This window comes from Cariama cristata, unplaced genomic scaffold (assembly GCF_000690535.1).
Source record: "Cariama cristata isolate BGI_N322 unplaced genomic scaffold, ASM69053v1 scaffold20289, whole genome shotgun sequence".
In the NCBI taxonomy this organism is placed as follows: domain Eukaryota; kingdom Metazoa; phylum Chordata; class Aves; order Cariamiformes; family Cariamidae; genus Cariama; species Cariama cristata.
Genome location: NW_009636684.1, coordinates 80,739 through 104,477, shown reverse-complemented (window position 1 = coordinate 104,477; position 23,739 = coordinate 80,739). Strand labels below are relative to the sequence as shown.

Genomic DNA, 23,739 nt, shown 5'->3' with positions numbered 1-23,739 from the left:
ACCCCGCACCGGTACCTCGGAGGCAGCCGGTACCGGTGGGTCCATGGACACGTAGGGGAAGCACCGCTTTCCTCCACGCTGCCCTCGGTCCGGGTGTTCGGGGGGGAAAAGAGGATCCGCACTGAAATACCGTCCTCCTGTCACATCGCTTCTCCCTTGTGCTCTTGGTGGTAACGTGGTCAATACAGGCGTATGAGCTCAATTCAGTACTTTTTCGTGATAAAGGCGCTATACTCGGAGCATATTACAGCAGTATAAATTCATTCAGATTATCAGTGCTCTAAGATGTTGAAAAGCCCAATGATGTTCCTTGGTTTTTAAATTAATTTCTGAGTCCTGTGCATCACGACGTGAAGTAGTGGAAACTCTGCAACTGTGGTTTTAGATAAATTAATCTGGAATATGCTGGATATATGAAGAGAATGTTTATTAAAATGTTTTTTCTAGTAGCTTTTCTCCCTGCGTACTTTGGCATTTTAAAAATCTTCTGCGAGCTGAGTGTTCCCATACATATTTCTAATTTTAAGTAGGTCAGATAGATGATAGGAAGATAGACCTTAAGTCAACATCTTGCCTCTAACTGTAAATCATTTATACTAACAGAAATGAATTTACATTTAAAATTTGGATGGGGGGGCAGTGTTTGGTTTGGTTTGGTTTGGTTTTGAAAAAGTCCAGCCCTCAGTGATTTTGTTTTTGTCTGCTCTGCCCTAGTGGTTCTGCTCTGCTAATAGGTTTCTTCAGCAGCCACCTCGGGAGTCAGGAGCTGTAAACGTGCCTGGTCTGAATAGAGGCAGCGGAGCTGGCCAGGAACGAGTTGATTCATCCCACTGACATTTTTCTTGAGATACTGGGAGGCAACCTCCTGTTCTTTGAATTCAACAGGCCTTTTTTAATGAGAAGTAGAATTTTAAATCTATCAGAAGATTGGTTATTTGAACAAAAGTCACATGGCAGTATTATCAGAGCTTCTTTTCTAATCTTTACTCAGTGTCGCAGTCTTTTATTCCCAGACTTTGCAAATTGCATTTCAAATTCCTGAAACTGGGTAGATTTCTAGAATGCTTCAGAATACTTGGATGGTTTGCCATTTTCCCCCCTGGTTTTTTGTTTGTTTGTTTTTTTTTTTTTGGGGGGGGGTTGGTTTTTTTTTAAATCCCAATTCACTGTCTCTTCCTAAGTCTTCAGCAGATGTGTTTGCTTGAGTCGGACAGCTCCTTCAGCATTTCAGAAATCTTTTTCTGAGGTCACTACAGCAAGTTTTAGGATTGACCAAAAACAGATACCAGGACTCAACCTTCCCACGTCACTAAAAATGGCTTCTTTGGAAGAAATAGGCAGATTATGGCCTTGTTTCAGAGCTGGATCCAAAGTTTTAACCCTTCTGTTTGAACCTGATTTAAAAACAGAGGATTCCTAAATGATGTGAAATGAAAAAGCAAAACATGGAAACCAAACACAGAAATGTAATCAGACAAACTTAAAAAAAAGAAAAAACAAAAACAAAACCAGGATTTGCCCATAAAAGCACTAGAACTCTTTGAAGAGATGTACAGACTATCTTTAATGTCCCAGTCCTTAATTTTTCCATCTTTTCTATCACGCCCTGTGGTATACATGAATTGTCTGATGTTGCTCCACCCTCCAGAGAGATGCTTTCCTGTGGTGCGGCAAATGTAGTTGGTACAGTGCTCTGGAATGAAGTGTTCTATATAATTACCATAGCATTGGGGTTTTTTGCGGAGCAAAGGTGGTGAGAGAGAGGAGATTGCAATCACTTATAAACTGTTACTGCTTTTTTGCAGAATCTGGCTCAACTGAGATCGTGAGACCGTTTTGCCCCACCGTTTCGGGTAATTAGGCATTTCTAAGCAGCAGGTCAAACCAATTTGTCTTTTAGAGGGACTGTTCATTTTATTATACTGCTGATAGCGACAGGGTTTTTTTTTTGGGGGCGTGGAGGGGGGGAGGTGTCTGTATTTTGGAGCTGCTCTTCTGTTCTAGTGCTAATCTTGGTGCAAGATCCCTGGGTGTAGTTTAGTGATTGGCTTTAGAGGGCGAGGGAACAATTACAATTTTCTATTATTTATTTTGCAGTCAGTATTGTTTAAGCACGCATTCAAAAAGTTTCTTTCCCAAGGGCTACACTGTGCCTTTCACGCAGATTTCTCACGTGAATCTTGGCAGGGGGTAGGGTGACCAAAGGTACTGTTTCTTCCAGGGGAAACACTGCAAGGGTGTGGGAGGTCGTTGCCCAAGAGAACATACTCGCTCTTCTTAAGTAATCCAGCGAGAAAAAAGGAGATGGGTAGTGTTAGTGGAAAAAAGAACTGAATCAGAGGAGAAAGTTGTGTTGCAAACAAGTGGCAAAATCCAAGTAAAATAGGTACGGTCAACACCCCCCCTTGCACACCCCCCCCACTCTCACGCTCTCTCGAGAACTGCGGAAGGTAGGAGAGAGTGTGCAGCCTCTTTGCTCTTCGTGAGCAGTTTTAGCCTGTTTAGCAACAGGCTGAACAACTTTGCATGCCTCTTGTGTGTGTGCTTGTCTGCTCTGGGCCCCAACTGGCAGGTGGGATCTGCTGGAAATCAGACCGTGGACTTTTAAACTGATCCAACTTGACACGCTATTCTCAGCAGGGGCATTATAATGTATACGGGACATTATGATGGCAGCAGGAACCAAACTCTGTAGGTTTTTGCTTCTGTGCTTTAAAGAGCAGCTTTTGTCTTTTTATTTTAGAGCAATGCAATACCTGGAAGTTCAGCTCTCAGCACTTCTAAAATAAAAAAGAACAGAGCTCAGGAAAAGGCTTTTGGTATCAGACTTCACTATTTCACTTTCAAAGCCATAGATCTTAGATTGAATTTAAAGCGGGGGGGAAGCAGTCCAGGAAACAATGGGGGGGGGGGGGGGGGGGGGTTTTTGTGGGGGGGGGGGGTGTCATTATTTAAGTGATTCTCCAGGGCTTTTTTGGTACTGCATATTTCCTAAGCTGTAGAAACATTTGACTTGGGGAAACATCTTCAAATAAAGTGCAGTTTTGTCAGACACATTCAGACGTAGTTCCTTGTTCAGCTGACAAAACCATGTTTTCATCTTGACTGGCTTCTTGCAGTTCGGACAGTGTATGCAGCAATACCAGCCTCTTAAGTTTCCCTGTAACTGATTTTAGACTTGGAGTCAGCTGTTTGAAATCCCTGAATTTTCTCAGCAACGGACGTGTTTTTGCTTAACAGAAGTCTCCTCCTGCTCACACTCCCTTCCACCCCACCCCGAGTGCTTGCGCTGTCTCTCAGCTCCCCCGCACTCCCTTGGGACAGGAAAAATGAAATGTCTACCCATCTCGGGTAGATTATGTCGCTGTTTGCAGGGAGGACGGCGTGCATCCCATACGCTGAGAGGGAAGGCAAGAGACCGAAGGGCGGCTATTGTTCAACTCGAGCCAAGGAGCTGAAGAGAGAGGCTTGCGCTGGACGGGCTTTGGGTCTGGCTTTTCTGCATTCCAAACTGTCTGAGGCAGAGAAAACGGAGGAGAGAAATGTGCAGAGGCTACGCTGACTTTCTGGTTGGCATGGTGGCAGGACCATGGTAGAGGTATTAGGATTACCGCAGAATGCAGTTCACAGGTGAGATCCCTCCTGACACGGTTCATGCAAACTGGGGACTGTATTGCTGGAATATTTCCAGTGAGGCGGGACTGGGTAGGAGGCACATAGGTATTTTGCTGCAAATTTAAAGTTACTAGACTTAAAGCAACTAGAAGCTTCAAGGGTTTGTTTGTTTTTTTCCCGTATTGCATGTATATATCAACTCTTTTCTTCATTATTGCAGTTCTATACACAGGTTTTTTAAATAAATATTTACATGGATTTAATGTGATGAATAGAAAAGTGGATTATTGGTAGTTTTCTGCTCACTGGTACAGAAATTACATGTTAGTATTCAAACATCATGTAGATGTGAAGATGAGAAAGAAGTTTTTTGTAATGGCTTTCAAAGTTAAAAATCTAGTTTGTTGCTACTTATATCATTAGGTTTTCTTTTCTCCCTCTCTCTGGAAGCCTTTCCTTACCTAACATAAGTCAGTACATTTTTATATGACATTGGATTTCTGGGTAAGGCCAGACATTGCTCTTCAAGGGCACACTGTGGGTATATTTTTCAGTGTTTACTTGTGGCTGGCATTGCCTGATGTTTTCAGCAGATGATATTGCCAACCTTGCTTCCTGTCCTCCAGCAAGTGATGGTAAATCAAAGTAGTTCAGGGAATCCTACAGGTTGCTCATAAAAACAAGAGGATTTGTTTTCTTTTCAATATAAAGGGCACTGCCTTAGTAATGCTGCTTGCTTTTGTAGCAGCTTTTGTCTTAGAGTGCACTGTTAAGTGATAGCGAGCTGGAAAACATTTAAATTTCATGCCTTTTGATGTAGTTAAACATTTTTCAGTAGCTACAAAAGCAGTAAATGTTGTCTAAGGAAACCAGGAATGGAATCTCCTGAGTTAAATTTTTTCTACCTTGGAAACATCCTTTAATAGGTACTGATTATGAAGCCCTCCTTAGTCATTTTCCTCCTCGTCTGTAGACCAGGGAGAATACTAATTTGCGAACTTGAAGAAACTGTTTTTGTTAGCCTGAACCAATGAGGTTGTTCTGCAGCTGCTTTTGAATTACATGATCAGAAAATGAAAACCTTCTGCCTTTAGCTTTTTTTGGACAAACGTGTTTCTTTCAAAAACAGGCAAGCTTTGGGCAAACTAATCAGAAAAGCTCAAGGCCACACAATCCTGGTCCCTTCCAAGTTCCATTTAGGTAATTTTGGGGTGGCTCCCAGGAGGTACCCTTTCGAATTTCCTGTGTCTCTCTCTGGGCTCTTTCGTACGATTAACATGTTAATAGGGTAGTGAATTAAATTAATACAATACTAGGGAGTTCTGGAAGGCAGACGTGAGCAGCAACTTACATTCCTGCAAATTCTTCGTGTTGTGCCTAGCTGTATCGGCTACTCTGAGGGTGCTCTCCCTCTTTCTCTCTCCAAAATCTGTGGGGAGGGGGAAAACGGTGTAATTGTAACGAATACTTGAGGTGACTTCTGTCAGAGAGATCTGTCATGGCTCTTTAAAGCTCATGGGAACAAATCAGCTTCATTTGTATATAAGCAGGAGGAAGGCGCATGCTGGTATACGGAGGCTTGACCTGCTCCTTCCCATTTTCTGATATCTGGGAGTAAGTGTTGCACCAGCTATGTAGTGTTGGAAGTCAGAGAGTTCTGTGATGCAGCAAAATACAGGGTATGGACGGCATTTGTAAGTGGCTCATTGGCATCAAGAGAGAGATTCATTTTCCAGCCTGCGGAGGTATGTACCTTTTCAAAGCTTTGATTCTCCACAAAGGGAATACTTCATTTTATCTAGATTTCTTGGCTAATTGGCATCAGACAGCACAAATGTTTTTTAGGAGAGCGAATAGTAGTGGGATTTGAAACTGGGCCAATGGCAGAAGAGAGACCTAATGATCCCCTTCCATTTAATTTTCTACCTGTATGGGTGACTGCTTCTGGTAAGGGAGAGGGAAATCTGCACAAGAAGTCAGGAAGCAAATGATGCAACTACAGTCAGTGCTTACAGTTTCAACAGTATCATCTCCACATGTTAAATGGTCAATAGACTTCAACTGTATATGTTGTGGATTTAATAGGGAATGATGGTAAACATAACTGCAAAAATTGGGTTGCGGAGTTGTGTAATAGCTGATTATCTGAGCAGATGATGACGGCAGCTACGAATAGCTATGGTGAGTCCGTATAGAGTTTCCTTCCATAGCTGAACAGTGCTGCTCCTTGGTCAGGCAGTGGATCTGCTGTGGTGACACACAACATTGCATTTTTCTTCTCCTTCACCTGCGGCACGCTCGGCAGGGACTTGAGGAGGGTGATGATGTGACGTGGACCCCTGCCAGAGAAGTGAAACAGCTCCGCTGACATATTTGCTTAGAGTAGGCCTCTGGGCAACCTTCAAAAGTGGCGCCGACCACAAGCATTCCAAAATGCAAGTCTGGCTTAGAAAAGAGGAGATTGAATTTTTTGAGGTTCTTAATTCATTTTCCTGCTTGTTTTGGTCCTTTTTGGAGTAGGCTTCAGTCAGATTTTCAAGCTCAGTTGCACTCAAACTGTGAAGGCCAGGTCCCTTTTCTAGAATAGCGGCTCTAATTGTCTCCACATTTGTTTGATTCCAGGGGCAGTGGCTACAGAAAAAATGCCAAATGCACAAAATACAGCATAATTCCAATGCCAGCTTTCACAGCATTCATGCTTTTAGAGCCCTGTCCTGGTATGTTCTAAGGTCACTCTGAAATGTCAGCTCTATTCCCCAGGGGAACTCTCACCAGAGTGTCCAAGAAGAGTCTTTAAGATATTGCATCAGTCAGAAAGTAAGCCTGTGTCCACAAGATGGAGGACTTGGTATGTCCTTGTAAAAATTCCCTAAACTATACAGTCTTTTACCTTACTGTGTTTCCTTGCTTCACCACTAAATTCGGTCCCTAATTTGGAAAGAGATTAAAAAAAAAAACCCTCCATGTACTGCCTGCCTTGTACTGATCTCTAGTGTTTGGAAAGGCCTTGGGCCTTGGCAGTTGCCTTATTTTGATGCTTACATAGAGATTAACGTAGTATTCCTATAAACACAGGTGGAACGGAGTAGCAAGAGGGAGGGAGACCACATGATTCATAGGCAGGGGTAGGAAATCATACGGCTGGTCATAACCACTCGTTCTCCAGAATGCTCCTGCTTTTCTGCTGCATACCTGGTAAGTGCAAGCTGAATGCTTTTGGGCTACTAGACACTAAGAGTTTTTTGTTGGTGTTTTCTGTCTCGTTATCTGGTGTTAGAAGTGCAGGTTATTGTGAATTAGTTGGGTTTTGTTTGGGGGATTTTTTGTCTATACCAGTCAAGGAGTGCTCGACTCCCACCTGATGATGTCAGCAAAGCTGCGGTTTCTTGACATATAAAGGGAGCAAGCAGTGACCTCAGGGTGGAGTAAAGCTCCCTGTTGGTACAGCACCCTCAACCCTGCTCTGCAAGAATCGCTGGTATTTAGTTTGTGTTGAAAACAAGCAAGTTGAACTCGTTGTGGGAGTGCTACATAAAGATGTTACCTTGTACTAAACCTTGTAGGAAGAGGGTAAATAATGCTGTTGATGGGATGGTGTGGCAATTCCTACGTGATCTGACCGGAAGCTTGAGAAGTCATATGGTCAGTAGAATATCATATATTGATCATGTTGAATTGCTTCCCAAAATACTTTGAAGACATCTGCATGGATCTTACACATTCTGATGGCACCAGAGTGTTGCAGACTGAATGATAAGATGTTTAGTTCTCTCTCATCTGAAACTGTTTTTCTCAAAATCAGAGTCCTCTGTTACCTATGTGATCATGTCTAGTCACAGAAGGCAGAAAAAAAAACGCAAACCAGCCACCACCCAAACCCCAGCCCTCACTAAGTTGTTCTTGCATTTAGTTTGCTTGTTGGAGAGGTCATCTCAATAACTTAAGTCTAAATAAGAAATATTGTTCCTGGCTGTTTCCCTGCTCTGGTTAAGAGTGTATGCCCAAGCCAAAAGCGTAGGTCAGAAAGTAACAGTAGAGACCAAGAGGAATGCTGGTAGTATTCCAACAAAACTGCCTCAATCAATTATTTTTCACTTGCTTTTTTTTCTGAATTTGGGCAAAAATCAGCACTTGTGAAGACATGAGTTGTGCAAACTATGTGGCCTGCAGGGTGAGCAAGAAAAATTGTTTTCCTTTTCCATGCCTGACCGCAGCATTCATGGGGAAGTACTTTGCATCCCTGTAGCAACTTGGGGGACACTTTAGTGCAAGTTGTCCCCTTTCCCCAAAAACCTGCCTGCTTGTTTTCTCTTTCTGACAATTCATAGCATGTCAGCATCTTGAAGTCCAAAGGACTGAGCAGTTGAGTCCTCGAGGATAGTAATAACCTGTCAGACTGCCAACCCTTTTTTCTGTACCTGTCCCTATCAGTTACGCTACAAGCGCTGGGAAGAGCTATTTAAAAGGTACTTTTTCCATGGTGTTCCAGCATAATTTCTGATAAATCCATCAATCCAGCCAGCTTCTAATAAAGCTCCTTCATAATGACTTAGAACAGATAAAATCTGAAGAGCCTTTAAGATCATCTGTAAAATAGCAGTGGTGCTCTACCTGAACTGCTTAAGCAAAACGTGTGCCTTTAGAGACAGGGTAGGGAGAAGCGGATGCTTCAGCTTACTGCCTGCCTGCAGTGTGGTTTCTGGGCAGTTACTTTTTTGTTTGTTTCTTCTTCTTCTTCTTAATACCTGGGAGACTTGGAAGTACAGCCAGCAAAGCTTCCTTGCTTGGAAAGGCTGATTTTTTTTTTTTTTTTAAGGAGTACTACCAGGTGATGCAGGTCTGGGGGATAGAAGGAATGAAGCTGTGCTGCTTTTTGTTGTCAGCAAATACTTGTATTTGGTTTTTGATGTTTTCCTTCCGGTAGCTCTACACTGTTTTCCTTCCAGCTCTACAAAAATAGTGGTCTTTCTTGTTAACCTTTGTCTTTGTCATTTTGAAGCTGTACTTATATTTGAAGTTTGCATTTCTTGGAAATTCCTGTTCAAAAAAATAGTGTGATGCTGATAACACTTGAGACACTGGCAAGTTCAGTCCTCACAGTATGAAAGTTCAAAAAAAATCACTCCTTGCTCCTCGTTCATACTACTTTAAAAGATGGAAGAGCTCTTGGATTTCTGGGCTGGATCTTGAGATGTGTGAAGCAGGTGATATAACTGGGCTAAGCGGGTGGGGGATCAGACCCTGAATGTTGGTTTTTTTCATTTTCTTCATCCATTCTTGAAGGTTTGGTACCTCTGGGGGCTTCTTAATTTTTCTTTGTCTTAGCATTAAAGTAACATTTCTAATGCTAGATAACTTTAGAACTAACATAACATTTCTAGCAAAGATGCTAGCTCAGAAATCCTTTTTTAAATTGAAGTGCTTGCAACTGGATTAATTTCAAGCTGCCACTTTCTCAGTGTTACTGAGCAAGGGCTTCCATATCAATCTTTGTGATTGGCAAATCTGGGAAAATGCGGGGTTTGTTTTTACAGCTCCATGTTTTCAGGGCATTTTCAGTTCTGCTCTTTGTTTTGAACGCCCAGCAGTTTTGGTTAGAGGGAAAGACTACAGAAGGTATTCTTCATGAACGCATTCTTGGGTAGAAAAGTCATCACATGAATACCAGCATCAGAAATTAAGTAGTCTTTGCATACTGCTCGTTAAATACATAGCTGGGTATAGTCATGCTTTAATACAAGATGTCTGTTTACGTGAGGCATATGGTTCACAGTTTGGAAAGGCACTCCAGAGTGGATGACTCTTTAAATAACTCTTTAAATATACTGCTAGCAGCATAACTTAGCTGAATCCCTTGGCCATGCTGAGGATACCTGAAGTTGGATTGAGTACAAAAGTGTAATTAAGTTGGTATGGAAATGGGAAAAAAAAAAAACACCAAAACACCCCGTGGTTGCTTCATCAGTGAAGTTCTGAAAATCCAACACTTCTCCCCAGCAGAAATACTTGTGTTGGAGCTCTTAGTGCTTCTGGTTAAGTCCCTGTTTTGTAACATTGGCGAAGTGTTTTTCCATGGGAAAGTGAACAACAATAACAGGACGGTTCACCCTCTAGTAGTAAAACTTTCCTATTGCTAGTTTTTCTGATTTTTGGAACTGGCTTACTTAGAGTTAACATGCCCAAGAACCACAATCACAGTAATTTGCCTATTCTTCAATTACAGTAATTTTTTAAAGATCTCTTACTCTTAAGACTGCATCTTTCTTGCTGTACGTGACAGCATGATGGTTCCTTCTATGCTTACCTCCTCGGCCTCTAGATAGAGCCACGTTTCTTTCCTTATATGATGCTGGACGTTCTCTGTGGTGTGGGTACAGGTATGTGTCTCACTCACTCTGGTGATCTTCAGCTGATGGTTTGACTCCCAGACTTCCCGCTCTCCTCGAGCATCTCTTTATTAATACATCCCGGAGGAAAAAAGTATAGGGGTGTATAGTCTTGGACTCAGCAAAACCTCATTTTGTGGGCAGGTACCATCAGCAGCAGGAAGGATTCACCTCTGGCCCCTGCAGCATTAGTCTTGCATCAGTTTTGCCAGGAAACCACAATATTGGGATCTAGAGAGGGAGCTGGGGCAGACATCCTTCTAAAAAAAGCCACCTTTCCACCTTGTTCAGGTGGAAAATATTATGAAAAAAATTGAAGGCTTGTTTTAAAAGTAGTTTAAAATTCAGCTTCTTAGCAAGTAGCTTCTTAGTCTTCTGACAGCTTTTCTTCTTTAACCTGAAAAGCATGTCTATAATTCTAAGATATTGTATGTACTCAAAATAGTGCCTGTGCCCCAAGGAAACACAATGTAATGGGAGGTCTCTTAAGATGTAACTTGCTAACATGGAAAAGATTTTGAAGCATTGATTAGATTCATGTAGACGGTTAGATGTATCTTTATATTGCAAGGGAAGTATAAGCCAACTTTTGTGCTGGGAAGTATCATTCTTTGTGTCCAAGAAAACTGACTTAAGTGAATTTAGCCATTTTTGAAGTATTTGTGGTAGGGACTTGCTGCTTGGTTTCCCTAAGGGTGAAATATGAATAGCCAGCTAATAGGCCAGACGATTTTGCTAGGGAGGCTCAGTGGGCATGGACGAACTTTATAAAGGCTAGCCCCTTTGGGTGTAGTTTAAATTTTCATTTCAGCCTGTTTGTCTCCAATGCCCTGTCAAAACTAAACATGGAAATAGCTTCCTGACATTATTTAGAATGTCACTTGTACAAGTACTTGTACAGAACTTCAAGGTTTGTTGTTTTTCTCGCCTTCATTTTGAGCCTTTCTGTCCCTATTTATCTTTACAGGCTGTCAGCAGGCACAGCTTTCCCTGCCCCTCGATTCCTCACTGCTCCAGCAATTGTTACATAGGAACTGCTTTGCTCTGCCTCCCTCCTGAGTAACCACTAGGTTAATGTCTCTGATCTCAGCTGGGTTTGGAAAGCTTAGTGGTGTTCACTCTGGAAAGTAAGGGGAACTATTACCCTGGTAAAAGATCATATTGCATCAGTGCTGTGGCATGTAGAGGTTGTCATCTTCAGCTGGATGAGAGCTGTTGAGAGTGAGTGCTAAAGATCACTGACTGTGCTAAAATCACTTCATTAAGCAATCTGAAAGGATAAAATACTAGACAATAATGTGTATGTGTGGGCTGGTGCTTCATCAGCGCAGTTTGGCTTTCTACAACGGAATGGACTGGCTTAAAGAGAGACCTGAGTGTCCATCAGGTTTTTTTCTGATAAAAAGGGCTTTCTGTGTACTTTACCATGCTCCAACAGGGCTATCCACATCTTCTCATGGCTGACGTAAATCTGCTGTTGATTTACATTGCAACAGAATGATTCTGTTCTGCTTCTCATAGCTTGTTCGGAGGATTGTGTCATGGTATTATATACTGGTTTTGCTTATGTAGCTTAAGCCAAAAAGTTATCCATGTCACAAAATAATTGTGAATCCTTCCAGCATGATTCTATAATACGCCATACGTTACTTGACCTTGTCCATCTGGATACTCTTGAACTAGATTATAGCATGGTTAGAAGGCTGTTATATTGTAATACTGCTTCTCAAAGCAAAATGACTTTCATTATACATAGGCATTTAAAATGATTTAATGCAGGAAACAGAGCCTTTTACATATAGAATTGATATTTTTAGATGTCTGGGAAACTTACTTTCAAGCTAGCTTGCTTGTTCCATGCTGTGGCATTGAATAGGATTGGAAAGTTATTATTGCTTTGCATTTTTCTGGGGCAAAATGACTCACATAACTTTTCTTATTTCCTAATGGACAGATATAGAGGTGAGTGGTTTTATCTGGTACATAGGACATTGATCCAGGAGTTGGAGAAGCGGAAGTTTCTTGTTTCTTGTGGATTAATTAGTCCTGCAGCCTTGACAAGCAATTTTATGTGTCTCTGCCTGCCTGCTTTTTGTGAAAAAATTTGCCCTCTTCCTACCCATGGTGCCCCTGTTCTGAAGGGAGCATTTCATTTTTCAAGTGTGCAAATATCCCATCTTTATTCACTCCTAAATTAACTGTAAAACATTTTAATAAGAATGACTTGGGTGTATCATGTCTAATGTACATTGCTGTGAAGCCATCATCTACTGACTATAGCAATATCCATCAATCAGTCCGTCAGAGTCCGTCCCTAGTGCGAGTAAGATCCATTTTTCCTCTTCTTGTAAGTGCCTCACGCAGAGAACATTACTACATTATGATTTATAATGCTACCGCAACTTTGTGCTTACAAAGCATCTGCATCAGAAGGCATCTGTGCTCTATTATTTGCATGTATTATGAATTACCGTTTAGTAAAATTCCCGTAGAAAAATCTGAGTGCTCATGCTTCTGTGTAGTTTCACTTATCAAGAATGCTAATTTTTAAATACGCAGGATGGCAAAGCTGCTTAGCTTCATAGGTTTCAAAATTGTGACTGTAGGAGGGTGACGTTTCTGACAACTGCAGAATGGAGCAGAAGCTTGTTCGCTGATGGTAATGCAAAGAATTACCAGTTAGGGATGTATACAAGTTTTAAACTATTTGTTTATACAAGAGGTTCCAAAACATAAGGGCTTGGTTTGATTTTCACCCTTGTGGACTCGTCTGCTTTTGGAACTCGGGGGTGAGGGAGATGAACCCCAACACTTTGAAGGAGTTTTCTTCTGGTTTTACCTGCTCTTCTGTATGGCTACTGGTGCTAATTTTGGAAAATGGCAGTCTCTCGAGGCAGAGATTAGCTGCTGCTTACTCCTGGGTTTGGTGGGGGTTTTTTTATTACTACTATGCTGATCTCTCCCACCTTTCTATATTTTTACATTTTGCATACTTCCACTCTGGTCAATAGAGCAATTTGTATCTGTATTTGCATTGGTTCAGCAAACTTTTTTCCTGTGTAGGGAGGTCTCACAGCATGAAAATGAATATGTCGTGTTTTGAATCTTCCTCTCGTACTTATTTGCAGCTTATCTCAAAAACTGACTGTCCTGGAAAATTTGGACAAGACTTTTTGAAACCTCTTAGGGCACAAGACCTGCTTTAGGATGGAGAAAGACAAATTTAAGAAGTTATTCGCAGTGTTTTTTCTGCCTGTGGGAGACCAGCACTACAACCCTCCTGCAGTTGCAGAGCAAGTTTAGTCTCTGGCTTTCCTGAACAGCAAAAGGTTTAAAAATGAAAATCAGTGCTACAGAGGAGTTTCAAGATATGTTTGAAGTGATTGTTTGAAACTAGGTATTCGAAGGATGTAAACAGGGAGGACATTTCTGATACCAGAGTTTGATAATGGAGAATATCAGAGCATACAAATGTCAACCAGTGCCCAGTGGCTGGGAGCTGAGGCTCAATAAATTCATTCTTGGAACTAAGGAGCAAATTGCTAAGCACAAGTGGAGTTAACCGTTGGAAGAGCTTACCAAGGGAGCAGCCTGGCTCTTTATGTCTTTGCAGTGTGTGTTTACAATCAGATGTCCTTTTTTCTGGAAGATGTGCCTTTGTTCAACTAGAAATAATGCAATGAATGGGTGAGAGTCACTGGCTGATGTTCTAAAGGTGTTTCAAGTCAGGTTAGATGATTGTAATCGCTATTTCTACTTTAAAATTTGATGGATTTGGTATTTCTAAATGTCAGTGGGTTTTCTACATCTGTCTATTGTTTTAAATTTCCTGGCTTTCTAATGGGGGTGTGTTCGTGACTTACTTTCTTACAAGGACTTTTCAATTCATGCTTTTGTTCTGATGTGTATCTCCACCTTCTGACAGTCCATCCCAGACAGGCTTCCTGCATGATACTGTGACCTGTTAAACCACGCAAAAAGGAGATAAATAGTAGGGAAGTATTTATGCAGTTTTTTCCCCTCTGTGTTGCCCCAGGAATGTTAATGCACAAGGGAGGTCTGCATATGAAAAACTTCAAGGCTCTTTCAGTTCCTAGTTACATCCTCCTGGCTGAAATCTTTGCCAGCTCTGCCTCCATTTTTTTTACAAAATTTTTAATGTTCCCATATTTTAAAATACTTCAATAAGCCAGTTTGATATTTGATATACTTCCCCTGTTATCATGAACATTATAAAACATTGAAAGAGATGAATAAAGCTAAATTATGATACAAGATGAGGCAGCGAGGGAGGAAAACAGGATCTGTACACAATCTGTACTCCCAGAAAGGATGCAAAATTGGTAGGCATTCATGGGAAATCAATACCCTTAACTTTATTTTCTCTAGAACCTATTATTTATGGAGCTGATAGTTAATATTGCAAATTAAACGAGTTTTTAATGGAAGGACAGTCAGGTGGTTGTAGGCACAGTATTTGTCTCACAGAAAACTAAAAGGAAGGAGGTGAAGTTTTTGTTTCATATTGACCAACCAGGTAGAAGAAAATAGCTATCTAATCCTTTCTCTAAAAGTTCTTTAATTCCATTCTTATGGCAAGTAGATTTACGTCATCGGTTTGCACTCAAAGAAAAGAATCTACTTCTAGAAGTTGGACAAAATGTGATCCTCCCACACACACAGTAAAAATTGTTGGAAACGCTCATTTTGTCAAAAAAAATGAGCTATTTTTTGCATAGTTGGGAAATATATCTGATGTCTTTCTATCGCTGGATTTTGTATTATGTAGGAAATGCTTCTGGTGGTTTGTTTTTTTTTTTCTAATCTCTCTGTTCACATTGGGGGTGGAGGCATGTACTTTTTCAGTGTGAACAGGAGGACTTTCGTGCTGCTTTGGTACCTCACTCCTGAACTGCCTGTCCTGTGTTCCCTCATTAATTGTGAATTCTGTACAGCATCTGCCCTGCTTGGCAGGTGTTTTTTGAAAAAAATCTGTCCTGCACAAACAATACTTGCCACAGTTTGTCTTAGTAATTGGAATTTTCTTCCCTGCTGGGACTTGATAGCTCTTTTTTTCTCCATTTCTTGGTTGGTATCTAATTCTTTGCCTTGCTGATCTAATGGATTTTTGTTGCTGCTGTTTTGGCTTGGGTTTTAGTCAGTGGTCAGCAAGTGTCCTAGTCTGTAATAGGGATTGGCAACTGTATAAATTATTTAAAATAAAGACAGGTTCAGAAAATGGTGAATGAAAGGCGGCTGTCTCTTTAAAGAGTGCAGTTTGATCAGAGCATCAGCTCCATCCCCTGAGGACAAAGGCAATTTTGATTTGTGGGGCCCAGGAGTCCCTCACTTACCGGGATTCGTCTCTGCTCGTGCATGTGTAAACCTGTAAATGCTCTTTTGTGTAGAATAAATCATATGCTATAAATCCTGTAGAATTAAATGTGACCCTTCATAAAGTCACAATGACAAGTCTCCATTGCAAAGCTGTGCAGAGTAAGCTCGCTGTCTAGACAGCAGAATCATTTCCCATTTATCTTTTTGTTGGTTGGTTGGTTGTTTTGTTAAATAAATAACCGACTGTTAGCATTGAGGACTCCTTTGAACCCCCAAGAACACTGCTCTCTCCTTACCTCTTTCGCATTTACCCTGTTGCAGCCGAGGCTGAAGCCCAGCGGGGCTGCGGCTGCTGCTTCGCGCTGATGAAGAGGAGCAGTTCCCCTCTCTCTGCCTGCCAACAGCAGCATTAGAAGCAGATTCCATTATTGCCGATCAATGCCGCCGCCATGCAGGAGGAGGGGAGAGGGAGGGGTGGGAGCTTCCTATTCACAGATTGATCAACCTGCCATTGCATGAACAAATTCATTGTGAGAAAGGCTGGGATGCTGTTATAATAGCTGGAGCAGGAAGGGGCTTGTAAACAGAGGAATGCAGGCTCTTCAGTCATGGGGAGGGTATTTAAATTGCCTCTAAGCTTGCTGGTTTTTCTTTTGGCGTAAAGCATAATACCTGAGCCTTCAAACAAAGCCAACACTATAAGGAATGATAGGAATATATTACACTTGGCTGATGAGCTATTGTGCTGACTTATCTGAGCATCTTCAGCACCGAGACCTATTTCTTCTTTTTACTTAAACTGATTCTATCATAACCTGCTGCCTCTTTTGGATTCTAAAACCTCGGTTTCCCCTGCTCCCCTTTTTTGCCTTCTTTCTCTTCCTGCTTGGACTGAAACCTGACACAAAGGGACAACAAGTACAGATCCCACTTACTGCTGCCACCCATGCCTGCTTTGTCAGTATGGGCTGTCAGATGTAAGGTTGAGAGAACAGGGCAGGATCACGCTCTCTTGTTGTCAGTGTAGACAACAACTGGAGTACTGGAATCCCAAGACCATCAGCTCCTCCCCACCCTTCCTACCCTGCTTCGTTCACTTACTGTTTTCTGTATGGAAAAGTTTTCTGGCTGGAGAATGAGTCTTCTTTCTCCTGGTGATGTGGCCGAATGGCTGGATAGCAGCACGGAAGATGAGAAAAGCCTTCTCTCCTTTCTTGGTACGGTAGGGTACTAACTGTATTTTTATTGTTTTTTAACACTTTACTGGGAAGCCTTTACTACCACAAGTGCTTAATTTCTTCCCTCCTTCAGTTATCTGACATTATTTCTTTTTAAAAGCTTTGAAGTGGTATGCAATTGTTAATTAAACTTGGCTACAATCTGCTGGAAATAGTTGCAACCACATCGGGCAAAGGTCAAGTCATAGATGGGCATGTGCAGTGCGGAAAAATCCTTTCTGGACTAAACAATGTTACTTATTGGTCTGTTTTTCTTCTCTGTGCCATTTGATGAGCTGATGACTGTGTTCAGTCTACTTGCACTCCTTTCTGTCAGTTTGCCTACAACCTCTCAACTGTGTGATGGCAGTAAGATACATCAGAGGAGACTGCTGAAAGTTTTTCTTCTTAAGAGAAATGTTTAGATGCATTTAGAACAAAAATTTCAGCCAAGGGATCAGGTACTTCTCTAGCCTAGAAATTAAATCTAGGAAGCACAATCAAACAGTCCTGTGCTCTGTTTCTGGATACTTACAGATTAGTTCAATGGCATTCAGGTAGAAAATTGAAACTATTCTTTTATTTATAGTCCAACATAAATATCACTAAGAGGTTGAAAACGTTTTAAACAGAATTCACACATAGAAGCCAATTATTGTTTTGTCTTTCCCTTTGAGCTGTTGCTATGTCAAACTGTTGTTATTTGGTTTTGTTCTTTTAATCCAATCTCCACAAATCATTCCATCTCTCTCCTTAATGGTTTCTGTTGTTCTCAGGGTGCAGGCTGTTTTCTTTCTATTTTGATAATTTCTAGGTACTGTGTTGTTCAGATGGGCTGCTTCACATACGTATGCCCCTTTCCCTTTCCGTGGACTGTTTTAAATGTTTTTTATAATATCTTCCCCCCACCAAGATACAGTAGTTTCCATTATGGATCTTTGTCAGTCAGGTAGGCGACAGCCAATCCAGGTACTATCTTTACCCCGATTTTGTTGTCCCGCATCCAGACCACAGGCAGGTACTTGGTGTGGCTGTGCTCTTTCCAGTAGACAGAGTTTACACTGGTCTCTCTGTGGTAGGCAGTTCTCTTACTTAGCAGGTCCAGAACAGTAGGGAATGTGGGAGGAAGGTAAGGGACTCCCACAGAGTCTATTTGGATTTGCTAAAACTTCATCGCTAGGTGCTGTGGCCTTCTTTGGGAATATCCCACCAGGTATGTGAACAGGGACAAGAGTACGTGTGGGCTGGGCACTGATGCTGCCCTTCAAGAGACTGCCATTTTTCCCCTCTTACACATATGCCTGCATTCACATTTTGTTCCAAACCAAGAGATCCTCAAGATGTCTTCTAAACCTGACCCCAGAAACACCAGGAAGTATTTATTCAGACTGGAGGCTGAAGGGTATCGCAAAGCTGAACTATTTAAGGTAGCATTTTTTGCCTCCAAGTACTTAAATTATCTTTTTTTCTTAAAGAGATACCAATTCCCAAATGGTATCTTAACTCTGGGGCCATATTTAAGGTTCAGTGACATCCCTTGAATGTCTACAGTACATTAGGACATTTTGTATGTCCATAACAATAATTCTTACTGCTCAGGCACAAAATCCTGCAGTAGTGAGCAAGAGGTACTGAAGCTTAGAGCAGCCTTCTGGCCCACTGAGAGGAATGGGGAAGAGCTGTCAAGCTTTGATGTGTCCAAGAGCCAGTCAATGTGAGAATATCCCAATAACCAGAGCAAAGGATCGCTTTTAGAGAATGCCTTGATTCACAGCCCTTTTGCAGAGGGTAAAAAGATTGATTTTTGAAAGCCGTGGCTCAAGGCTGTTGTTTAATAACAAGGATAATAAATATTGATATCATACTAATGCGTGTCTAAGTCATAAGCCTCTAAACAAATTACATTGCGGGAACAAGTTACCACGCATCAGCTGATCTGCGTTAATTGTCTGTGTGCAATCTCTCTGCAGCAAACACAAGGTAATTTGAATTAGCAGGGGCAGTCCAAGATCATTAGGAACTAACGAGGACATCAGCATCTCCAGGTCATGTGCAGTAGCTCCGTGTGTCTGCTTTTGTTTTGGCACAGTTGTCCAGGCAATTTGTATTGCTGTGCATAGAGTCAACCGTTAAAGAGGGCTTAGAGGCTGATGCATGAGGAGGTTAAAAAGGGGCAGCTATTCCAAATTTTGTATGGCCATGCATATCATGCAGAGGATATGTTGAACAGTTTAGGGACATGCATCTGTTTCATTTCTGACTCACATTTGCAGAGCTGGAGGATTGGTTCCTCCACCTCAAAGTAAATGCATCAGTCTAATAACAGCTGATGTACTCGCTAAATGCCATGTACGGTTTCCTCGGAACATTCTGCAAAAAGAAATTGTGAGAGTCAGTACTTGAAAGCCAAAAATTATTATCTCCTATGATATTCTTGCCTTTTCTTCCAGCCTCCTCTGTGTATTCATCTGCTTTGCATGTTAGGTCTTGTCTTTCAGACTGTAGAGTCCTTTAGGAATCCGTGACTTAAATGTCTTTTAAGTGACTTAAACTGTCATTTAGGTTGCTTGCTATTCACCTTCTGAACTGGGCACTAATTGAGTTACTTTTTTTTTTTTTTTTAATATGCCAGCACAATGCAAGTGTCTAACACCAACAGAATCACCTGTCTGTAAATTAAAAAGCTTTTATATTTACCTGGATCATCTTGCAAGACTTATCTGATCGACTCAATCCCTGGTAAAGCACAGTATCTTCTTTTAAAATCCCTGCTAATGGACTGGGAGAGTTTTTGATCGTAATTGGTATCTAGCAGTTGTTTGATGATGGAGTTCTGTAGCCAGTCAGCTTTGCAGAGTTTCCTTTGTATTTCCCTTTCCAGGCTTGGTAGCTTTTGTGCACTTTGGTATACTGTGATTTGGTTGCATTCTTTCTGATCTATCTTCTTGTGGCTTTTTTCTCCCCTGTCTAGTTGTCTTGATAAGTATGGAAAAGCTATCACTGTAAATTTCAATTTTCTCCATTATATTTATATATTATACCTTGTAGAATTTGCATAATGTATTTTAGTCAGAACACGAACTTGGACTTCAGGACTTAAAACAGGTTGGGATTTTTGAGTTTGCTTTTACCCTAAGCTTCTTACATAGGCATTTAAGTAAATTTTTATGACAGTCTGTGAATTGGGCCCAAGTCTGAATTCTCCCCAAGTGAGCAAAATGAGAGAGGATGCTTACCCCAAGATAAAACATTAACATTTTTATTTATTTTTCTATGAGGCTTCCTATTTCAATAGGTGATACTCATCTGAAAGACACTGTTCAGACATTTCTTCTTCTTGTTCCTTCTTACATATCTCTTAACTCTTTCTGTCTTTCTGCTTTTTATTACTGTCTCTAATTTTGTCAGCTGGTATGTATTTTCACCAGGGTAGGAGAAACGGCAAGTACATACTGACTGCACCCAGCGAGGTCTCGTTCTTGGTAGTGCTGTCACAGGAGCACTCTGAAACAACCCTGAAGAGACCATGAGACAAAAATTTTCTCTTCTGTCTTAACATTACAGCATTCACAACTTTGTTACTGAATGTATGTGCTGTACTGATGTATCATAAACTGCCTTGGAGTTTGTCGAATGTTTGTACTTGTTGAAATGCTTATTTATTTTTAAAAGGCTCTAAAAGTGAATTAGATACTCCCTTTTTAATAGGCTCAACACAGTAGTTTATTTGGAATGGAAGTATTTGAATATTCAGCCCAGCTGAATATTCGCACTTGGTGAACATTCATTCATGCACATAAACCAAATTTTTTTCAAAATGACACACATATATAGATATATATATATGTGGGGCTGGTGGTTTGGGGGTTGTTTTGGTTTTTTTTTTTTTAATATATGTATATAGGAGGAGACCAAACCATCAAGATCACACAAGCACCTTCATTATTTATGCACTGTGGTAGATGATCAGCAGCTCACAATGAAAATAGTTACTAAAAATGCAGCAGAGTAGAAAAGCAGTATCTCTGTTATGGCTTGGTTTGCTGCCCTACAAGCTAAAAGTTTGTAAAGTAAGCAACTTTACTTTGTAAAGTACAACTTGTCTTTGTAAAGTACAAAACAAGCTCTGTGGTTCCTGTTGTCTGTGAAACAAACATTGAATCTGTTTGTTTGTCTCTGTAGTAAACCACTCAACTGGTGGTTACATCTAGGAATAACATCTTCAAAAACTAGCTGTCGGCAGCAAACCCCTAAGTGCTCCAACTCTTCCAAGCTGAGATTTGAGGCCATTATTTCTTTAAATGTGTTTGTAAAAGAAATGCTAAGTCTTTTTTTTTATTCTGTATTTCTTTTGTAGTTAATCTGTAAGATTAATTGGCCTTTTGACAGAGTAGAAAACAGTACTGAAGGAGGCCTTGAAATCCTTATGTCCTTTCTAGTCCATTGCCACATCCTCAGTAGGGTCTCTTCTGCCTGCTCTCTTTGAGGGAAACACTTGTCTTTCCCGTTCCTACAAATCTTCAATAACTAAGATTCTTTTTTTTCCCCCAAATCTTTCCTCAAGATACTTTTTTATTTTCACCCCCTAGGATTTGGTTATTTATCTGGGGATAATTACTTTAGTATAAGTTTATTTTAAAAATAAATAATTACCCAGAGGCCCATAAAGGGTAATTTAATTTGCATGCCATATTTTCTTAATGCACTTCATCCCTCCTGCGTGCCATGTAGGGTTTATCACACTCTAATAGTGCCTTGTTAAGTCCGGGAACTCTTTAAAAACTCCGTACTTCGTCTAGCCGGGCTGCATCCTGGTAAGAGGCTTCTAGGCAGTACTGTATTTGAAATGTATAATAACCTGCCCAGGCAGATGAATTTCTAAAATAGCATAGCTAAACGGTAAAGATTTAAGTTGTTTGGCCACTGTGGTAACTATTGGTGCATGAGTGCTACCACATTTAAAACAACAACCAACTTTGTTTAAAAAAGGGGGTACAGGATCCTTTAGACAAGAGGCTAACGGCAGGATTGCTTGGTTGGTCAGCAAATGCTCTGGGGAGTGCCAAGGTAGCTATAGAAAGGGGGTGAAAATATTTTGGGTGGGGTTTGGGTTTGTTTCAGCTGGAGACATTTTAATGCGAGGGCACCTGAGAGGCAGTCTTTGGGAATGCTTTGCTCTGGATAGGTGATTAGTAATATTGAACTGGGTTTGTAATTAAACTAGACTTAAGAGGCAGAATGAATTGATTGTTTTTATGAGTCTCATTCCCTGTCCCCTGTAGTCACAGACCAAGGTACCGTCATATCAGGATGTGTGCAGACAAAACAAAAGTAAGTCCCAATCCCTGAAATCTTTCTTTTATTTTCCTAAGCAGCAGATAATATACACCAGGAGTCTGCCTCTTCCTAGTAAAGACAACACAAAGATATCAAAGAAAGATATTTGGAGAATAAATTTGAGGATGGGTTTAGTTTGGTTTTGTTTTCCTTAAACATAGATTCCTTAAGAATCTATGTCTTGGGCAAGAAATGGTAATTAATTTTTTTGTCAGTGGTACAATTTGTTTTTTTTTTCAGCGGAAGGTAAAGGTAGCCTTTCTTGCACATCAGAACAAAGGATGTTGTAGCAGATAATTGGTCAGTGCTAAGCCGTGCATTATTATGAACTGCTAAAAGTCACAACTGAAAAAAATGTGACATTGATTATTCCTATGAACTGCTAAAAGCTACAATTGATAAAGGTTACAACATGACCCAGCTGAGAACTTTATCACAGAAATGTAGGACCTGCCAGCCTGGAGTAGATGGTCTGATCTGTTGTTCGTTGTGACAGAGACCAGTACCAGGCCCTTAAGAGTAATGACAGACAAGGGTTATCCTTACCCCTTTTTTTACAGCTCCAGGTAGGTCTTTGGAACTGCTTTGGAGTCATCTCCTGGACTTTATAAGCAGGAACTCAGTTCTTGCCAGTCCTGGGAGGACCCAAGCCTGGTCTGGAAGGTGCTGCAGTCTTGACGCGAGTCCCACTGAGACTGTCCAGTAGTTTCATTGCATTGCCCTTTGCAAAATCGCGGACACCTCTGTAATCTTTGTTTCTGTGACCTTATTTGCAAGTTCAATAACTTAATTCTTTTCACTCTAACCCTGTTTTTCCTGCCCTTCTCCAATCCATTTTTAATTCACAAAAACGAAGATAGAATAGCAAGCACTGTCCTGCAAAGCTAGGAGGTTCGTTTCATCTCTACTTCTCCCACCCTCAGAAGAAGCTCTGCACAGTACAATACAAGTTCCCACAACAGCCAGGTTTCAGATTGCAAGTGGCCAGAGCACCCGGCAATAGGAAATTCGGGTTGAGTCCGAGAGCCGCGTGCTGTCTGGACGTCATTGAGGCTACTATGCCACCACAGTTGCCTTCAAAGGAGGGCAGTCATCACCACTACTCAGAGTAGTCAGTGGCACCTGTCTTACACAAACCTGCCTTCTGGCCAATGAAACAGGCTTCGATGTTGCAGAGGGCAGAGAGTGGCGCAGCATGATGTGAAAAGAGACCTACCTTCGTTGTATCCTTGGGCAGTTCCCTCTTCAAAAGGCATCTGCCATTGCTGAGTAATTGGCTCAGCTAATTTGTAACTATTACTATGTAGTGTGTAAAATTTGTTTGCATAAATATTTATTTATATAAATGTTACTGCATATCACCAATATATGAGGTGATAAATTAAAAGTGTCCCATAGGGATGTTTACAACTCATTTGTTTGATGGATTATTTGTTTAAGGTTGAAAAGGGGAAGATCTGTCTGCCTTTTTTTCTTTTTTATTTTGTTTTTTTTCCCCCTTTCCTCTTCTTCCCAGAAATTGAGAGTGGGTGAAAAGGGTTTCAGATTGTTTATCCATAGAAACAATGTGATTTATCTGTAGTCTTGGTCCCTGAGAGTGAGCAACGCAGAAAGCAGTTGTAATTTAATACTAAGCCGATGAGAGGTGCATTGATTTTTACAGCAGGTGAAGATTATGCGAGAGTAGCCTCTAGCATTTCTTGGGGAGTAGGGGAGGAAACTGTCTAATTTTTTGCCTTGTGGTGACAGTATAGATTTTTTTTTTTTTCCCCACGACTCAGCAAAAATGCTGTTCTACAGGCATCATAGCAAGCTGCTTTAGCTTTTGATTTCCAGTTAACATATCT

The 23,739-nt window shown here is 41.0% G+C and overlaps 1 protein-coding gene across 1 annotated transcript in view; it reads left to right on the top strand.

The window, feature by feature from the left end:
• The window catches only part of RASAL2 (RAS protein activator like 2), a 99,244-nt gene that overhangs the window by 21,940 nt on the left and 53,565 nt on the right, over positions 1–23,739 (top strand). The window lies entirely within an intron of this gene.